Raw genomic sequence first — 19055 nt, 5'->3', positions numbered from 1 at the left:
GGGCAAGTGAGAAGTTCCTTAAGGTATATGGTCAAATGTATTTTAAGAAAGAGATCTCAAAAAGTCAGATTTAAATTTGTTGTATGTGAATACCCAAGCTCTCAAGTAAATCATTATCAAAAAATTATATCCACAAAATAAGGGTAAAAATGGAAAAATGATAGCACATACAAACTTCTAGTATTCTCCACCGGGTATTCTCAACCCAGTATATCTGGTATAGCACTGTCTTCCAGTCTTACTATACAACAGGATCACCAAATCAGATGGAAAGCTTGTACCCTCTCCCTTGGGAAAATGTGATATTTCTACAACGTATTTTGGAACCCCATCACTGGAGCCCTCTGACTCATCAAGGATTCCAAAGAATGCCAGCTTGAAACCTAAGAGCAATTATGATGAATATGAGAAACTTCACTGTTAATTTAGCATTGAGTCCCATGAGCTGGATGCTACTTACTCAAAATAATTTGGCAGAGAGTATATGTAGTATGATCGTTGTGGTTGGAAACTTCTCCTCAACAAGCAACACACACAGATGAAAGAAATGCTTTGATGGACTTTTTGAGAGGGATTCTGTTTCATTTCCATCTATGACTACGTGCCCAGAATCATATCAACAAAGACTTCACAACTAGCTAATGTTCCAAGATTTAAATTACTTGCCTTCATTCTCCTCCTTGAATCCCAGAAGGTAGACTGAATCCAGGAAGCACTGTGCCATTGCTTTGCTGAAGTGTGGTTTCAGTGTGTCCGGCAAAATGGTCCCAGAACACCAACAGAGCCACAGAATTGGAAAACACTGGGTACAGTAACTGAGAACATTTAATGATTCCTCCCTAAAGTCCTTAGTCATGGAAAATCCATTTTCTAATCTTTACTGTCAAAAAGAATAATGGGTAATGCATCTATACCTATATTTGGTGGGATAATACTTTTCTTTCTTCTCTTTAGATATAAAACCCTTAAGTTTTAACACATTTTTCTGTAGCTAGAAATTTCTTGATTTTTCTTGAAATTTTAAAAATTTCAATAAACTTTAAAATTTCTAAACATTTCTTGAAATTTTTCTTTAAAATTTTTAGAAATTTCTTAAATTTTTTTTTCACTATGATGTGACTCAGATAAATTTGACTTTCCAGTCAGTGGTTTATAACATGCAAATACTTTACTATTACCTAAAAGTGAAATTAAATTGACTGGTCACTCACCGATAGTTTTAATTTTGGAATTTGGTAAAAAAAAAGATTATAAAATATTTTGTTTCAGAGCCTATGGTAAATAGTTTCAGATATAATCATTTTATGCATCGTCCTCTTCAAGGTTCTGAAATTTCCACACAATCTACAAGAGAACAGAAACTCATTTGATCAGATAAGTTAATATTTTACTCATCTTGTTCCTTTATTCTGAATGCTCTTCCTCAGAATTTTAAAAATCATCTCTTAAATCTGGGCACTAGTGCTTATTCTCCCATAAACTCTTTCCTCATTGTTTTTGTACTTTTCTCAAAATGTCGCTTGTACCTCTGTTTGAATTAATTTCCTTTAGCATGGTATTTGTTATCAAGTCAGTTGGAGGCAGTCTCCCCCTACTAATGTAAAGCTTCTTGAAAGCAGAGATTGTCTCTCATTTACCTACATTTCTCAGCATTTAGCTCTTAGATGTTTAGTGATTTGTGTAGAGAAAAGAGCCCCAAATCTAGACTTCCATGGAAAACAAGTAGAGAAAAAATTCCAATTACTTTTCATTTTTGTATTTGGATTTTATGGAGAAAACTCCTAAGAAAATCAAAGAGGGAAAAACACTAGACTGAGGCCTATGCAGTACTGAACTTATATTTATAAAGTTCAGAGGCTCTAACTATGTGTAAATTTGCTACGGTCTTTGAGTAGCAAAAGACTTAAACAATGTGCACAAAGGTTTTGACTAATTGGGCTAAATTGACAGGTTACTTTAATTGAAAACGTTAGTATATTGTTTTGAGTTGAACTCTTATTTGGTGTCTACAAAGCCAATAACACAGGGAATTGACTGAACTTTTCAACTTTTCACTGTTTATTTGGACACCATATAGACATAGCCAAAAAGAAATCTCTCCAAAAACACCTCAAAGAATTTTTTCTTCAACTGCATAAGATCATGAGAAAATAAAATCCCTCTGTTCTCAAATGACACTTTAAAGTTATAGGAGTATAGTGTGGGGAAATCAGTTCAGCCATGGATTATCAAAACAACAGAAATATAAACCAGGTATCAATTTATAATATTTGCTGAAATAAATTGACTCTGATTCAAACTGTCAGCTCAGTTCTTTGACACTGAAAATAAAGTACCAAATGTACTAATGTAGAAAACTTTAGCAATGAAAAGCATGACCCTCTATTTTGTAATATTATCTTACTATGAATCAAACTGATTGATAAATGAAGTTCAAATTGGCTCTTTTTGCATGAATTCAATCACAAGTCAAAAGTGTTTTTAAAGTTCTCACACACCTTTTCTACTGGCACATTTTATCCTTTGAAGAGACCATTTTTCAGTCTTCCTAATTTCACTAGCAAGTGCTATAGCACTGGACTTTTCTTACTCTCTGTTCCCTTTTAAGAGAGTAGTTCCTCTGACATCTAGATCTTTGGTAAGAGGAGTACATCTCTTTTTATTTGTTATTTCCCCAAAAAGGTCTTATTTGCATGGCTAGTTTAGTACTAAAATTAAAAACTTAGATTGCAAATGTCCTGGAGGTGGTTCAGATGCAACAAGTTAAAGAGGAAAATAAGTAGGTTTTTAATAGTGTATGCAGTGTAGAACAGTGTGCCAGGATAGGGTTGTATACCTCAGTGAGTGGCATCTAGAAGGACTCATTCCCTGGAATGCTGGCCTAAGCTGTGTTGAGACCCTTGTAGCTGGGGTGGTGACATGCAATCCCCAAGGTTCTAAGTTGTCCTGTGGATAGGAATCCATTTCCTGCTTTTTGTATCCCCCATCTCTCCACCCGTATATCAGAGATTGGTTTGAAAGAATGAAGCAGAGACCTTACAAATGCCTGAAGACCAGAAACTCTGTCAAGGGGAAGAAGAAATGGAAAAGAGAAGAAAGAGACTAAATCCCCAAATCCCTGCACATGTAAAAGCTTTCTTATTTTTTTTTTCCCCACTTCTAAAGAAGATGAGTCAAATAAGAGCCCATTCAAAACCACATGAGTAAAAATGAAGTTGTGTGTTTTTCACATACTTCAGAACAGGCTAAGGGATAAAAATGAGGGCGAGTTCCCTATAGTCAAACATGCCCAGAAGTAGCAAACTTTGACTTAGCCAGGAGCCAAATAAGCTGCTCTTGAATAATCGAGTCTTGATTTGAATCTGTAGAGATGCCCTTTTCATGTATGTGAGGTGGACTTTTGATTTCATCTCTGGGACAAAAGTTTGAAGTTAGTTTGTGACTCTTGCATAGAAAATGAAGGAAACCCTTGTAATGGGCGGCTCATGTAGGCTTATTATAAGTGTGTGTTTAACTCCCTCATGTGAATTATATTTTGAATCATTACCACTCAAGAGTCACAAGGTTTCATCTACTTAAGCTAAGATACTATGTGGAAAAGGCATTCTGTAGTCAACTTGCCGGCAAATACCATTTTAATACCTGAGTATTTAAATACAGATATTAAACCAGAAATGAGAGCTTTTTTGGTCCTTTTCTTTTGATTCTATCGTGTTAAATTAGCAGACATGGTAACAGACCTACATTATATATCAAAAGAATAATATTTTCAGAATTGGAGTGTAGGAAAGAGCCACAATTTAGCTCCTATGTGTCTTTATGCAATGGAAAGAAAGGCCCCTGAGACAGAGGGATAAGATCACCTCATGATGTGAAGTAGATCAGACATAGCAAAAGCATATGCTCGGTGAACCCTGAAAGCATAAATGCCACCAGGGTGCTGAGTCCAGTCCAGTTCATCCTTTTCCTGGACTTACCTACTGGCCTGATAAACTTATATACATTTTTTCATAAGTCTTCCCTCAAAATGGAGAGTTCTCTAGGGGTGCCTAGGTGGTAGTCAGTTAAGTGTTCAACTCTTGGTTTCAGCTCAGGTTGTGAGATCGAGCCCCACATTGGGTTCTGTGCTCAGTACAGAGTCTGCTTATGATTCTCTCTCCCTCTCCCACTGCTCCTGCCCCCACGCTGCCTGCACTCTCTCTCAAATTAATAATAATAAATCAATCTTTTAGAAGAATGGATAGTTCCCCATGGATAGTGTCATACAAAATGCTCCATTACAAATGAATTTGAAGCATTTAAACTTTCTACTGTCCCCTAAACTAAAATGTTTTCAGTACCGTTTGTCAAGGTGATAAATCTTTCTGGGTGTGTCCCGAAGGAAACCAGGGAACTTCAGAATTTACGTTAATCTCCCTGTGTTCTGCAAAATAAGATTCTGAAATGGGAGGAACAATATATTAGGTCAATTCAGGAATGAAAGATTTTAAAGTATCAAATTCCAGCATGCACATTCACAGTGTAAACCTGAATGACCAAACCAGGACTATACTTATTTCTATTCCAAACAAGTTCCAGTAATGAAACATCTTAAGCTATAGAAAAAAGAGGCTTAGTGTTACGGAAGGAGAATAGAAGGAAGTTTGTCATTCTGTAGAATCTTATCTCTAGTAGTATTTGTTTAGATTTGGCCATGTAAGCATATGAATTTGACCATTCCCTAAAAAGAGTGCAGGTTGGATAATTTGGGGTAAAAGCAAGTATAGCAGTAATATTAATAAGGGGATTTTATTTATTATGCAAATTATATTTAGCAAAATACACAGATAACTGCTAAGGTCATTGGCAGAACTAATAAATTCCAACCCAAAATGTGCATGGGAGGGTCTTTTGCATGGATGTGTGATGCTCTTGATTGAATAGCCTGACCTCAGAGATGGAAATAATGATGCTTACTCTTCTACAGGAATATAGTAAAGCCACAGAGGCAAGTCATCATGTTTTTTGAAAGGCAAAATACACCATATTAGTATTAATTTTGTCTTTTTGGTGGAAGTGATTTTACCTCTGTTTTAAAAAATAGCTCTCATCTTTCAGAAGAGAATTCCCTAATTAATAATTTATTGTTAAAACAAATATATGTGTAGCTCTGAATAGTGGGAGATATTCTTAAATGGTCCTATCTTTCCTCCTCCTTTATCCCCTTTGTGTCAGAAAGTAGGAGTATCCCATTAAGTCCGTCACTCTTAGTTCTAGGAGTAATAACACTATCCTGTTGACCATAGTAAGACTTCTGTGGGTAACAGTGCTAATCTTAACCACCACCCAATACAAGAATGCCACCCTCAGTCTAGGAGCATACCTTCTACCTTGCAAGGTATCCATAAAGTCAAATGAAACAATAACCAACAAAAGACCAATGTAATAATGACCCAAGCTAAATTCTATAGCAGAATCATTTTTTTGTGACGGTAAAAGTACAATTATTCTTTGTGGTTAAAATTATGCAGCCCTTAAATAACTCTGAGTAAATGAATTATGTGCCATTAAGAGATTTCTTGAAAGTTTTCATTAGCTGTAAAATAAAATAGCTTTAAGCTTTAGAATGTTCTACTCAGTTGGAGACTCTCATGTCTTTGTGATATTCTGGTGACAATTTCTATTCTAAGTGTCAAAAACAACTCTGCTATCTGGAACAAGTCGTATAGTATTCTCTCCTTTTAATATTCTAATCGTGAGGTGTGAAGTGAAATGGTTGCACAGTGTAATGGTGGTAAAGAAGTGGAGTGTCAATGAGACGGGGAAGGTGACAGACTCAGAATAGGTCCCTGAGGTGCTCTCCAAGTGCACTGGATAAAGATTCCCCTGGGAAAATTTTCTCATTAGTTCTCAGACACAGTTCAGTAATTCAATAGCACCAGGTTACCATTAGTCACAAGACCAAAATATGTTACTTTCCATGCTTTAGTTCCTTTATTTGTATATGTCATTTTCAGACTGAAAATTATGATCCCTACTCTCATGCAAAGCCAGTCAGTAAATTGTTTACATACTGAAGTATGATACATGACAAGTAGATTCTGTAGTCTTTTTATTATTGATGCATGGTACAAATTCAGAGGGAAATAGACATTTTAAATGATTCTGATACTTCCTATAAACTCTCAGTTTCTTTATAGCAGAATCACTAAACATGTACATGTGTGCACACATATGTGTATATGTCATTTTCATAAGAAAAGCAGGAAGGATTCAGAAATAGTTAATAAAAAAAAGACCACATTTTTAAAAAGCTTTCTCAGCCTTATTTATGCTACCTTCGAAGTAAACTTTTCTCACTACTTAGAGGGAGGCTATTTTTAAAACTAGTGTACCTTTTGTTTCAGAAATTATAATATTCTTTCGAAAATCAGAAAGTACAAAAAAATAAAATCAGAAAGTACTGAATGATGTATACACGTGTGAATATAAAATATTCGTATTTTGTGCTATGATAGAGAGGAAACTCTTAAAGGTCCTGGTTGTTAGTTAATTTTCTGTGTAATTACTGAGTAAAGATGTTAAGATACATAGATTATAATTTCACATGTTTTATATTTCATTGTCATGAATGATATGTACCTTTTTCTATGCTATGAAAGTTAACTGCACTCCCACTCCACAATTGAAGGCATAATGAGTTAGGGGGTTGTCTACCTCATTACTCACCAGGTCAGAAAGAAAGGAGTATCCACCCCCATTGGTCATTTAAACCCTCCCTGTCACATCAGGGAAACAATAATGAAGTCTGTGCAAATGAAAATTAGATGCAACACTGACAGATTATTGTAGATTTTTGTGTTCCGTAGACAATTCACAGTATTTTACTTTGCAGATTTTGCAGTGATTGTCATTCTTAGGTTTAAAAGGTAGCTAGTGTATAGTATTGCAAAAAATAAAAAAGTACTTAATTTACTTTGTAAGGTATTCTAGTGGAAATATAATTTAAATGTATCCACCTAAACATCTTGACAGACTGGAAGAGGAAGTTAATCTTTGGTCATGCAAATTATGTGTCTTTCAAAAATAGAATGTGATAGGTAAACTGCAAGGGGAAGGTATCTATTAGAAATAATGATGAGACCCACGAAAGAACCGACTTTTCCAAATGAATTGATTAAAATCATTTCCTAATCGAAAGATACTCTTTTCAAAACAGTAGTGATCAGGATTCCCAACAAACCATCACATGCTTCTGTTTATGTGCTACCCATAGAGTTATTGTTGAATTATGAATTGTAAATATTTATAAGTGATTCATATTAAAGAAGTTGTCAGCTGCAGCTACAGTTCTTCACCTTCTGTCATCCCAACTATCAAGGGGGCTGACTCAATCACTTTCTTGTCAGGCTACCTTTCTTCCCCAGAATACTCAATTCCCAAAACACAACAAAATATAAATGAATGGAAAGTGCTAATGACCCATGATTGCCAAGAGGTATTAAGTTTTTAAAGGTCCTTTGCTGACTAAATTTTAAATGAGCAAAATCATGAAATTCATTTCCCAAGGCAAATCTTTATATTTTTAGTAGATGTCCACTGAAAAGAAATACATATTATTGTCTTCTGGTCTGTCTGCTTTGCTGTGATCGGAGTCGTAATCAGCTTTTAAAGACTCAAGTATATGTAGCTTATTCCATGTTTACTTATAAGATCGATGCTCCTAAAAGCTAGACTAGTGAAAATATTACATTTTAATCAAGGGGCAAATGACTCGAAATTATAAGATTTGGAAACCTTTGTAGTATTTGAGAGTTTAAAGGTATATTTTAAATCTTTAGGATTAGGTCAATAATCATTTTCAACAGTTAAGTTAAAATCTTTATATTTAGTAAATAATATGGATCAGTAATATGGATCAGTTCCCAAATCTTATAATTTCATGCTATCTCCCTTTTATGTTATCTTAAGAATGCCACTGATGGGAAAAACTTTGTTTCTAATGAACTTGACACAGTCTAAACTTGCAATTTCTTTATCATTTTTGCCTTGGGTTGGTCTGTCATGTTTCTGCTGACATCATGTTTTATGGTATGTTTTCATGTCTGAGAAGAATTCTTTCTAAGTAAGAGGTGGATGGTCTCTGAAATCACAGCGTACAGATTCAAATGTTTGGATACACGTGAAAAAAGTGCCCTTTGTGTTTGTTAATTCAGCCATTATTTTAGGAAAATAAGCTTTTGCCTTTTTTTGTTGTTGTTGTTGTGAATAAGTGCTTCTATCTGTGTATAATCTAGCATACACTAAAGTCCAAGTCAATATTGGAAACTCAGCCAAATAGTTAAGGAGTACTTTTTGATCAGATCATTAGATCTTACTGAAAGGAGGCCCTATATGTAGGGAATTAGTGGTTTTCCCAGATTTTGGTATAAAGGAGCTAATGGCAATGTGTTAATCTTTTTAAGTTTCTGTTTCATTCTTAAATTTCTTTATGAAATAGCTCTTAAGAATCTTTCAGCAATTTTCTGTGATGTCCTTTGTATCATTCCAGCTCTGTGACTTATATGTGCTCTCACAGACATTCACATGCAGGCAGACTTTCTACACACACACACACACACACACATACACGCGCGCAGAGTCAGGGCCCGCTCAACAGATGTGCTCTTGTGTGGGAATCACATCACTTTTTCTGAAGCACTGAAGGCATGACTTTCAAGTAGTTTTAAATTTCAAATCAGCTTAGTCCATATTTAATCTAGACATGTTGGTTTAACACCAAGCCACACCAGACCTTTTAAAGTTCAGTGGCTGTGATAGAAAATTCTTCACTGTGTTGCACCAATAAATTGAGAAGTGCAGTATAATTCTCCACTATTGCTGGAACCATTGTGAAGTAAAATAAGACTTTGATATAGGTTCTCACTCAGGTGCACACTCTTTCACAATTGTATTCAAAGTGTGTGTTCACAAAAATTAAAAACTCGGATGATGCATAGTTTATGGAAGTAAGTGGTAAAAAAAAAAAAAAGTTAACTCCACCATTTTTTCCTATTGGTTACTTTACATACCAATAGATTAAAAGATGCTGAATTCCTTTTCTCTGAGGACCACCTTTATAACTGAGTTATTTAGTTTTTTATTTTTTTAAACTAAGCAGCCAAAAGAAAGAGCCTCTTGACACTTCCAGCAAGTATCTCAGTTCTTTTCATATTGTCAATAGCTCCACTGATAGCACTGTTCTTTTGACAGCTAAAAGCAGATGTGGGGGTTAAGTATGGGAGCAATTCAAATGTCCATAGTAAACTGCAGGGGGGCAGAGAGAGCTCAGAGAGCAGCAGCTTTAAAGTAATTGACTAATACAGTAAGGATATTAAAGTCATTTAGTGCCAAAAGGGAACACACTGATCCCTGACCCTCAGCCACTTTGGAGTAATCTAGTATTCAATCCAGCGTGTAATGACTGCCAGGCCTGTCAATCCTCCAGGCTCTCCAGTCAAATGCCTGTGGCTACTATTGGCTTATGGTAAAAGGACAGAAATGCAAGGAAATGCCTCTCAATCAGCCTATGATGTGATAATGTTATTGCTCCAATGTATTCTATATTGTCCCTGCATAGTTTAATCTGTTGAGACCCATGTCAAAAATTGCCCTTGTTCCCCAGAGGTCTTTACTCAACCTTTTAGTAATACAAGTGGATTTGAAAGGAAAGGGGGTAACTTACTTGATGAATTGTTTCCAGCTAGTATGTGTATATGTGTGTGTGTGTGCATGTGTGTATATGTATATGTATATATATTCATGTTCAACTGTGGCTTAAAGGCTATTGTGCAAGGTATAAATTAGAAGTGTGCGTTGGTAATCTCTTGTACACCCTTTCTTTTACTCCCAATGGGCAAAATATTTTACAATAAAAAAGGGTTTAAAAAGAGTATTGACAGAAATTTATTTACACAGTGGCTGATTCACATTCAGTGCATGTGCCAAATGGATTTTTAACGGGAAGATGTCAGAAAAAAAAAGATTTACTTGTTTCTGCTACTTTTGAGACAGAAGAGTTGGCAAACTTCTGGGAAGCTTCCATTTTAAATGAGGTGTTTTGCATTTGGAAAATATAATTATTGCTACAGGCAGCAAATGAAAAAAAAAAAAAACACACCTAAGAAAGAGTGCAGGAAATTGCCATTTTTTGTTATTTTGATTTTGCTAATTGAGGCACCGGAAATTGACCCAAAGTTGAAGAATCAAAATGGAATAATAATCATTCAAATTGTATTTTATTATCTCACAAAGAATCTTCGTATTTCTTAGTCATTCCCCCACTTACTTTTTCAAACCTACTTCTCTTTGGAAAGAGAAAGCTCTAGTGATGATAATGCATTATTATTTTTAGAGGACATTAAGGTTACATAGGGGAGGCATTTTGCCAATTTCTGATCTGTAGGACTCTGCAATTCTCCACAGGGAAGATGCTATACAAACCTAGAAACAAAGAGGAACATCTATTTGCTCATAAGTTTGAAACAACTTTGGTCTCAAAAACAAATGACTTTCCCTGTCCATCAAAATCTCCTCCAGTCATTCAGCACTCAAAAACGATTAATCGGTGTATAATTGTGTTTTAAAAACCACTCAGCCTGTGTTATCTACGTTTCCATTTGAAGTATTCTGAATTTGTGTACAGTTCTTGCCAAAATAGAAGAGATAGGAAAATCTTACTTTTGTGTTCAGTGAATTCCCAGACCTTAAGGGCAGAATGAATGCAGGAGGAAACGCATCAGGATGTCTCGGGCAATTTTTCATTAGTATCCATGACAAGCTGTTTCACCACAGGCTATTGTTTTCATGGAAAGTTCAAATACAGTAGGATGGGATATGGTGTGCTATTAGCACATAATGGTATGATTATTACCTATCTTATATATATAAGTGACCTTTGTCACCTAGAACATTGATACTCTTCATTATGATGTACCATTGTAGAATAAGAGGAATGGTTGGACAGCTTTAGAGTTCTTTCTGTAGTTGTCTAATTATCTGTTTAAAGTTTTCAAAGCTTTCCTAACAGGTGAACTAGAAGGGAAAACCAAATAGGTCAGAGAATCATAGGGCTTCAAAGGACCTCGGCATTAATTTGTCTATTCCTTTCACATCCCGGCATCAAATAGCTAAGCTATTTCTGGTGAGGGTATATTTTATACAAAATTCCAAAATTTACCATCATGTGTATCTACAAAAAGCATTATGATTATAAAGGAATAACTTGATTCTACAAGCAGAACAAAAAAAAAATCAGTCTTTATAGCCACACATTGTATTAAAAGCTTCTTGAATGAGTTGAAACTTATTTTTCCCTACCATCTCCTTAGGAAATTCAGTGAGTCACTTTTCACTCTTTGTATAATAACTTCATGTTCCTAACGACAATTGTTAAATATATATTTAGTTTTCTGTAGAATGAATGTGAGTAAAGCATCATTCGGTTTGGGTTAATTGAGTAAGTTCTCCTTTAGCTTCAACAGAATTAAGGGCACATATCTTATCTTCATTTCTCATAGTCAATATGTGGTTGAAAAAATTTCATTCCTTCAGCAAATATGGAATTTCAGCTCTGCACATGGCATTATGCCAAGCTCTGTAAGGGGTATAAAGAAGAATAAGATGTGATCCCTAATTTCAGAAAGCTTACAGACCAATATGGGAGGTGAGACACTAGACAAATAACTATAGCACACAGTTGAAAGGGGAGAAGGTAACTAAAGTTTATTAAGCACCTCGAGCTAGCCAGTCCGTCCGTATAACTCCAATTAATGGACACAGAATTGTGCAACACTCATTTTCATTTGTTAAGCTGTCTTTGAGATTCAGGAAAGCCAATACCCTATTTGAAACAAGTTCTTTCTGGCTCAGAGACCCATCCTCTCCCAGCAAGACTGCATCTTTTCCATTACAGGAGCCATGAGGCTATGATGACCCCCTGTGAGAAAAGCCACTTGATGCTCTTCCAAATTGAAATCCCATTTTTCATTTTAAGGAAAGGTAAGATTCCAAAGGTCAACCGTCTGGTATGGTGTAAACAAAGTGATCTTTATGTGGGCTCATCTTCTATTAAATTGATCTCTAAGGCCATGAGATCAAAAACTATGTCTTATTTCTTACTGTAATCAGAATATGCTAGGAATTTGATAAGTACTGCATTGGTTAACTGAGTATACAGAATATCTTCATTCTCTTCCGGCCTGGAATTTTCATCAGGGATTACCACCCAGAACAACTCCCAGAGTGAAGATAATCCCACCAAGGTATACAGCTGTGAAGAGTCATTAAGCCTATTAGCCATAAAGATGTTTAGTCTGTTTATATCCATCAGAATTTCTTCAATATTCTTCATTAAAATGAGGGTAAGAAGGCAGAAAACTCGTATGTATAAAAAGTTAATTTTAAAAAAGGTTAATTATCTGGATTTTTATAATTCTATATTTAATGGTAGAGTTGTATCAACAAGTTAAAATCAATGGATGATTAACCTACCATCCAGTTGAATCTGTGTTTGCATTTCTATTTTTAAATTACTGGCTTTGGAGCTGTTATTATTATTATGACAACCTGCAGTTTTCTTGAGTATTAAAAATTATACTGGTATCTCTTTATTCTTTTTTCTTTAACCTACTCTTTCTTGTTTTATAAACTTTTTATGGTTAAATATCGTACACATTCAGATCATTTGCATAAAACAAAGCTCAAAGAATAATCACAAATGAGTGACTACTGGGCAGGTCAGGAAATATGAAATAGCAATCTAGAAGCATCCTTTGGACCATAGCCAATCGCTACTCCAACCTTTTTTTCCCTTCTTTTTCCTTCCTCTCCACTATTCTGACTTCTAACTTAAATTTTGTTTGGTCTCTATATACATGGAATCACTTTCCTATCTGGCTTCTTTCACTTAACATGATACTTGACAAATTCTTCATTGAAGTTCTGTATATCAGTCCTTGATTCATTTTCATTGTTCTATACTACTCACTTTGTGAATACCACCTGAATAATCCATACTGTGACAGATGAATAATTGGGTTTCCATTAAGGGAATATTACAAATGATGGTCTCAACACAGTGAACATATGCAAGTTTTTTTGGTTGTATGTATAATTAGTTGAGCTGGGTCATAAATTACGCATATATTTATTAAAGAAGATGATACCAATTTTCGAAATGGGTTGTACCAATTTATTTCCCAACTGACAGTATAAGAAAATCCCTGCTGTTATATATCTTACTAATAGTTGGTATTAAATGTCTTACTAATTTTAGCCATTCTTTGGTGCATATAACAGAATCTTGGGCAGCCTGGGTGGCTCAGTGGTTTAGCGCCGCTTCAGCCCAGGGCCTGATCCTGGAGTCCTGGGATCGAGTCCCATGTCGGACTCCCTGGATGGAGCCTGCTTCTCCCTCTGCCTGTGTCTCTGCCCCCACCCCTCTCTCTCTGTGTCTCTCATGAATAAATAAATAAAATCTTAAAAAAAAAAAACAGAATCTTGCTGTTTTAATTTGTATTTCCATGATTGCTAATGCAGATAAACGTATTTTCATGTTTGTTGGGTATTACTGGTAGATTTCACAAGTCGCCTTAAAAATTACAGTTATAAAAAAATTACAGTTATATCATTGATACAGAATGCAAGTTTCCTCACACCTTTGACAGCATTGGAAATTGTCAAACATATGAGTAGGGGGAAAAATCACATTATTATTGTGATGCATTTCTTTTGTTGTGTCTCACTTTCAGCATAGTTCTGTGTTGTTTTACCATTTTTGCCCTTTTTTTGTGCTATATATTACTCCTGTCCTATGATCATTTTCTTTCTCTTGGGTTGAACATACTACTGATTTCTAAAAATTCTTATATATTTACTAAGCTTTTTGTCTGTGTCAAATATTTCCTCTATTTTACTCTTTGATTTGGTTTGTACTTTTTTTGGCTACACAAAAGTTTTTCCATTTTATGTGGTCAAACTTATCAGTCTTTTTATCTTTGTGGTTTTAGGGTTTTGTCTAAAGTGTGATGGCCTTCTATACTCAGATCACTACAAATTATTATGTTTTTAATTAGCTGAATGCTCTCTTTTAGATCACTTACAGTTTTAATTTTTGCGATGAAATCTTTGATTACTGGGTATTTATTTTGAAGTAAAAATTGCTTCAACCCTTTTTATTCCTTTTTTTCCCCCAAATTGCTGGCTAGTTGTCCAAATACCATTTCTCAGTAAAAACATCTATTCTCTACAGATTTCAGTTGCCACCTTTGTCATTCACTAAATTTCATTGTGTCCTTGAACTTATTTCTGGGCTCTCTACTTCATTAAATCTTTCTGTTTATTCCAGGGCTAGTTATGAGCTGCTATAGTTAAATTTGCTTTTTAATGTATTTTTATAGTAGTTTTTTTTCTTTCAAAATATTCCTAAATTTTTTTACACAAACTTTTCTGGATGAACTATGTTATCATTTTTTTTGCCTTCTCACCAAAATTCATGTAATTATTAAATTTATATTATACACTTATTTTTGAGAAAATTGCCAGACTTTTGTTTATTCATACTTTTGTCTTCCTTTTTCTTTTCTTTTTTTTTAAATTAAGATTTAGTTTATTTGAGAGAAAGTGAGAGCACGAGAGGGGGCAGGGGCAGAGGGAGAAGCCGATGCCCTGCTGAGCAGGGAGCCTGATGTGGGACTCAATCCCAGGACCCTTAGATCATAACGTGAGATGAAGGCAGATGCCTAACTGACTGAGCCACCTGGGCGCCCCTTGTCTTCCATCTTCTATTTACTTTTTCTTTATTTGCCGACTTTGGCAAAGAGAGCTTAAGATGACCAATTAACTATTAGATTTCAAATGAGAAGTTTTAGATAAGCTTAATTTAGTAACTAGCTCATTATTAAATGTCATATACTTGTGAAGATTGTCATTTAAAAATTCCCTGAAGTTAACACACATAAGTGTATAAATATGTTGTCCTGTATGTATTAAATGAAAATACATGTTTCTCCTATAGTTAATGTTTCTGACTCACCAGAAGTCAACCTGTGTGCACAGGCACACATATACCCATGTGCATATGATGTATGCATCGCCGGCGGTCATTATGCAGGTGGAGGGAGGGATCAAGGTAAAAGTTATATATGTATACAAATATATCTATGATTGACATTTAAGATACAATGGTAATAGTAATGTAAGGAAAACTAAGTACCGTAAGATTTAAAAATTATATTTTTTTCTGTGTTTTACAAGTTTGTAATAAAATAACTGTAGAGTTTGGAAGTATATTTCCTTTAAGAAAAATGCTCTTGGGGTGCCTGAATGGCTCAGTTGGGTAAGCATCTGCCTTTGGCTCCAGGGTCCTGAGATCAAGCCCTGCATCAGGCTCCCTGCTCCAGGGGGAGCCTGCTTCTACCTCTGCCTTTTTTTTTTTTTTTGTCTCTCATGAATGAATAAATAAAATATTTTAAAAAAGAAAAAAAAAGCTCTTGTGATCAGTTTGTTATTTTTTTTTTGTTGAAGTAATCCAATATCTGAAAGGCCTCATACCCACCCAATAAAATATGGTGCCTCCTCTTGCATAAGAAGACATGGCCTGCTTGGGTAGTGGTGAAGTTGAGTGAAGTTGTATGGAATCATATTAATTAGCCAAATAACTAGAAAGTATATGAAGAGTGCTTATCATGTGTTTACTTAAAATATACTTATCCGACAGCAAATGACTGACTTAGATATGAACTGACTATAAAAGGGGATCAGGCCACGCTAAGATGGCAACTCCCATGCATCGGCTCATAGCTCAGAGACAAGCTGAAGCAAATGAACAGCATGTAAGATGTCAGAAATGCTTGGAATTTAGACACTGGACTTATGAATGCACCGGAAAAAGAAAATACCTGCATAGGCCTTCAAGGACAGCAGAACTAAAGAAAGCTTTAAAAGAAAAAGGAAACAGATTATTATTATTACTGCAACAAAGCATCAGAGAAACTAATGTAGAAAGGAAGACCAAGAGAAAAAGGTCTAAGAGTGTAACCAGTTCCAGCAGCAGTAGCAGCGACAGTTCAGCCAGTGGTTCTTCATCAGAAAAGTGAAGAAACCTCTCCATCCTCCTCCTCAGAGGACAGCGACACCACCCCACTGATGAAAGCTCCTCCAGTTCCTCATCTTCATCCTCCTCCACAACCTCTTCCTCCTCCTCTGATTCAGACTCAGATTCCAGCTCTTCCAGGAGCAGCAGCACCAGCACCAGCACAGAGAGCAGCTCTGAGGATGAACCACCAAAGAAGAAGAAAAAGAAATAGAATGCCATCTCTCTTGTACTGCTGGACTCAAAACACTAATGTGACTCTCGAAAGGGGATTTAGACTACATTAAGGCCATATAGGGTGACCAGTCGAAATTGCTGGAGTTCAAAAGTTTCTAAATGTTTTACATCAGAAGAGCATAAAGAGTATTAATGGATTATATATAAGACTTTTTTTATTTTAAGAGTAAATATTGGTTTTCTTTTTTATCTTTAATATATATCTCTAAAACTTAATCAAAGCTGAATCCAGTAAATCTGTTTTGGGGATGAGACTTCTCTTTTCTCCCTGTGAGATAAATGCCATCCTTTGTTATATGTTAGTGCTATGTACCAGACGTATTTTCAGGATAATGCATCAGAATATCTGGCAGTGAATTTCTAATGCTTTTGGCTGTATGTTATTATATAAGATTTAGTACATTGTTACTATAAAATTAGGAGTGTCCCTCTTAATAACTGTGCCCTATTTTTATATTTATGTTCGGAAAGTTATTCTTCTTGTCCTAAATGAAAAACTCAAGGAACCTGTTATTATATTCGTACTTTTTGGATGGTACAAATGTCAAGTTATTGTGTTATATCATCCATTTTCTTCTGGCTCTTAGAGTTACTCTTTTTTTTTTTTTTTTTTTTTTTTTTATTCAAGCCCAGTGCTGGGCTTGAACTCACAATCCTGTAATCAAGACTTGAGCTGAGATCAGGAGTCAAATGCTTAACTGAATGAGCCACCCAGGTATCCTGTAAAGTTGTTCTTTTTCTGAGAAAAATCAATCAGAAGAACCTAAAAAGGAACCCAAATTCTGAAACTACTTAGGAGTCTAATCTTGGTGCCTTTGATAAATTCTGTGTATTAGAAAAGAGTTATTTAATAGCCTAACTTAAGGAAAAGGATTTGTGTGTTGTTACGCTGTAAAGATAAGAGAGGAAAAAATAGGTACAAAGGTAATTATAACAGAGAATTAGGGCAATGTTGGTTGCCTTTTATTAAGTTTTTCTAAGCTTTCATAAGCATTGCCTTTTACCATTTTTGCAGTTGTGGTATGAGTTTATATGGCAGCTGGTCATATATGACATTCTACTGCATAAATATGAATGACTTGGACTAATCTGGTGTGTTTACATAGCATATACACTGTTGAAGTGTAGCATGAAAGATTAAAAAGAAATATTGCACAATGTTTCTTAAAAGTAAAATACTCTTCTGTGGTGAAATTATTTAGTTTCGTATGACATTCTGTGATGTCTTTTAAGCTTTTTGGAAAGAGGTATCATTTGTAGAAAAATCTTTATTTGGGCTAAATACGGGTTTGTAAAACTATGAATGTTGTCTTTTTATATTTTTATGAGAAAGTAGTAGAAAATTGCTTTTGAAAAAATGGGCTTCTATTTAAATGTTGAAATATATGCAATGTTGTAAGTTTAAGGAGCCTGTAAAAAAAGGGGGGGGGAGGATCAGAAACATGAAAATTGCTGTTGGCTGGAAAGAAGAGATAATTTCATAAATTTAATTTCATAAGTAGGATTTATAGAAAGTCTTTTTAGATTTCTTAAGAAACGATTGCTACCTGGGAAAGGGGGAAGTAATACAGTTCAAAGAAAGAAAACAAATTGATCAGATTATTGAAAAGTAGGCTCAAATAGGGACAGCTGGCTGGCTCAGCTGGTAGAGCATGCTACTCTTGATCTCAGGGTCATGAGTTTGAGTCCCACATTGGTCGTAGAGTTTACTTAAAAAAATTTCATTTAGGGGCACCTGGGTGACTCAGTTGGTTAAGCGTTCTACTCTTGATTTCAGCTCGGGTCATGATCTCAGGGTCATGAGACAGGAGTGTCATGTCAGGCTCCATACTCAGCGCCAAGTCAGCTTGAGATTCTCTCTTTCCGTCTCCCTCTACTCCTCCTTCTCCCTTCACTCTCACTTTCTATCACTCTGAAATGAATAAATAATCTTAAAAAATTAAAAAAAATAGGATCAGATGTTTGAGAGGTGAAATGTGGAGGCTCTTGAAAACTTCCCTCTTTCCCCTTTATCTACAGCCCTCTAGTTCTACAGCTTTCAACAAACAATAGGCTTAAAATTTGCAGTGTTGTCTACTTTCTAAGTTCACAATATGCCGCGATACTTAAAAGATCAAGCATTGCCCTGATACACACAAGCTATAAGAACATAATGATGTCTCTCTTGCTCTTTCAAATCTATTCTTTAACACAGAAATCTAAGAGCTTACATGACAGCTACTCAGGAGTTTTTGTTTTTGTTTTTGTTTTTAATGAGCTAGTACTAAATCTGTAGTCTTTTACTTCACAATTCAAACTAGAAAAATTTATCTTTGGTAAAAAAAACTATGATTTCTTCCGTAATGTTCCTTCAGGTGCCTTTTAATCTAATGGAACCATTTTGTAAACTTATTATAAAATGACAGTGAGTCTTCTCCAAGTTGAATTTCAAACACAAATACTTATGTATAGCTATACAGTGCATACATACACACGCATAAGTGTACACACACATGCACACTTCTTTATTATCTCAGAATAAAAATGCAAATGAATTTATTAGCCTAAGAGTGGCACCAAATGGAAATTTATGCACATACATTTAAAAAACAGAACCCTTGAAAATAAAGCAGTTGCAGCCTATTAATTTTCCTCTTTGACAGTTTTTTAAATTCCCCTAAAAAAATGAAACAGCATGAATACTGTCAATATATCACAACAGCCACAT

General features: G+C 35.1%; 1 long non-coding RNA gene and 1 pseudogene across 1 annotated transcript; one reads left to right on the top strand and one right to left on the bottom strand.

Moving 5' to 3' along the window:
• Positions 1-666: 666 nt before the first annotated feature.
• On the bottom strand, positions 667-10835 carry LOC111098712. The gene is made up of 4 exons (XR_005369242.1): positions 10699-10835; positions 4341-4438; positions 1212-1344; positions 667-731 (listed from the first exon to the last, which is right to left on the bottom strand). It is a non-coding gene; the product is annotated as an uncharacterized LOC111098712 (long non-coding RNA).
• Positions 10836-15791: 4956 nt separating this feature from the next.
• Positions 15792-16325, top strand: LOC100683520 (annotated as a pseudogene).
• The last annotated feature ends 2730 nt before the right edge of the window (positions 16326-19055 follow it).

Source organism: Canis lupus, chromosome 14, assembly GCF_011100685.1.
Source record: "Canis lupus familiaris isolate Mischka breed German Shepherd chromosome 14, alternate assembly UU_Cfam_GSD_1.0, whole genome shotgun sequence".
NCBI lineage: Eukaryota > Metazoa > Chordata > Mammalia > Carnivora > Canidae > Canis > Canis lupus.
This window is presented reverse-complemented; position numbering and strand designations above follow the sequence as displayed.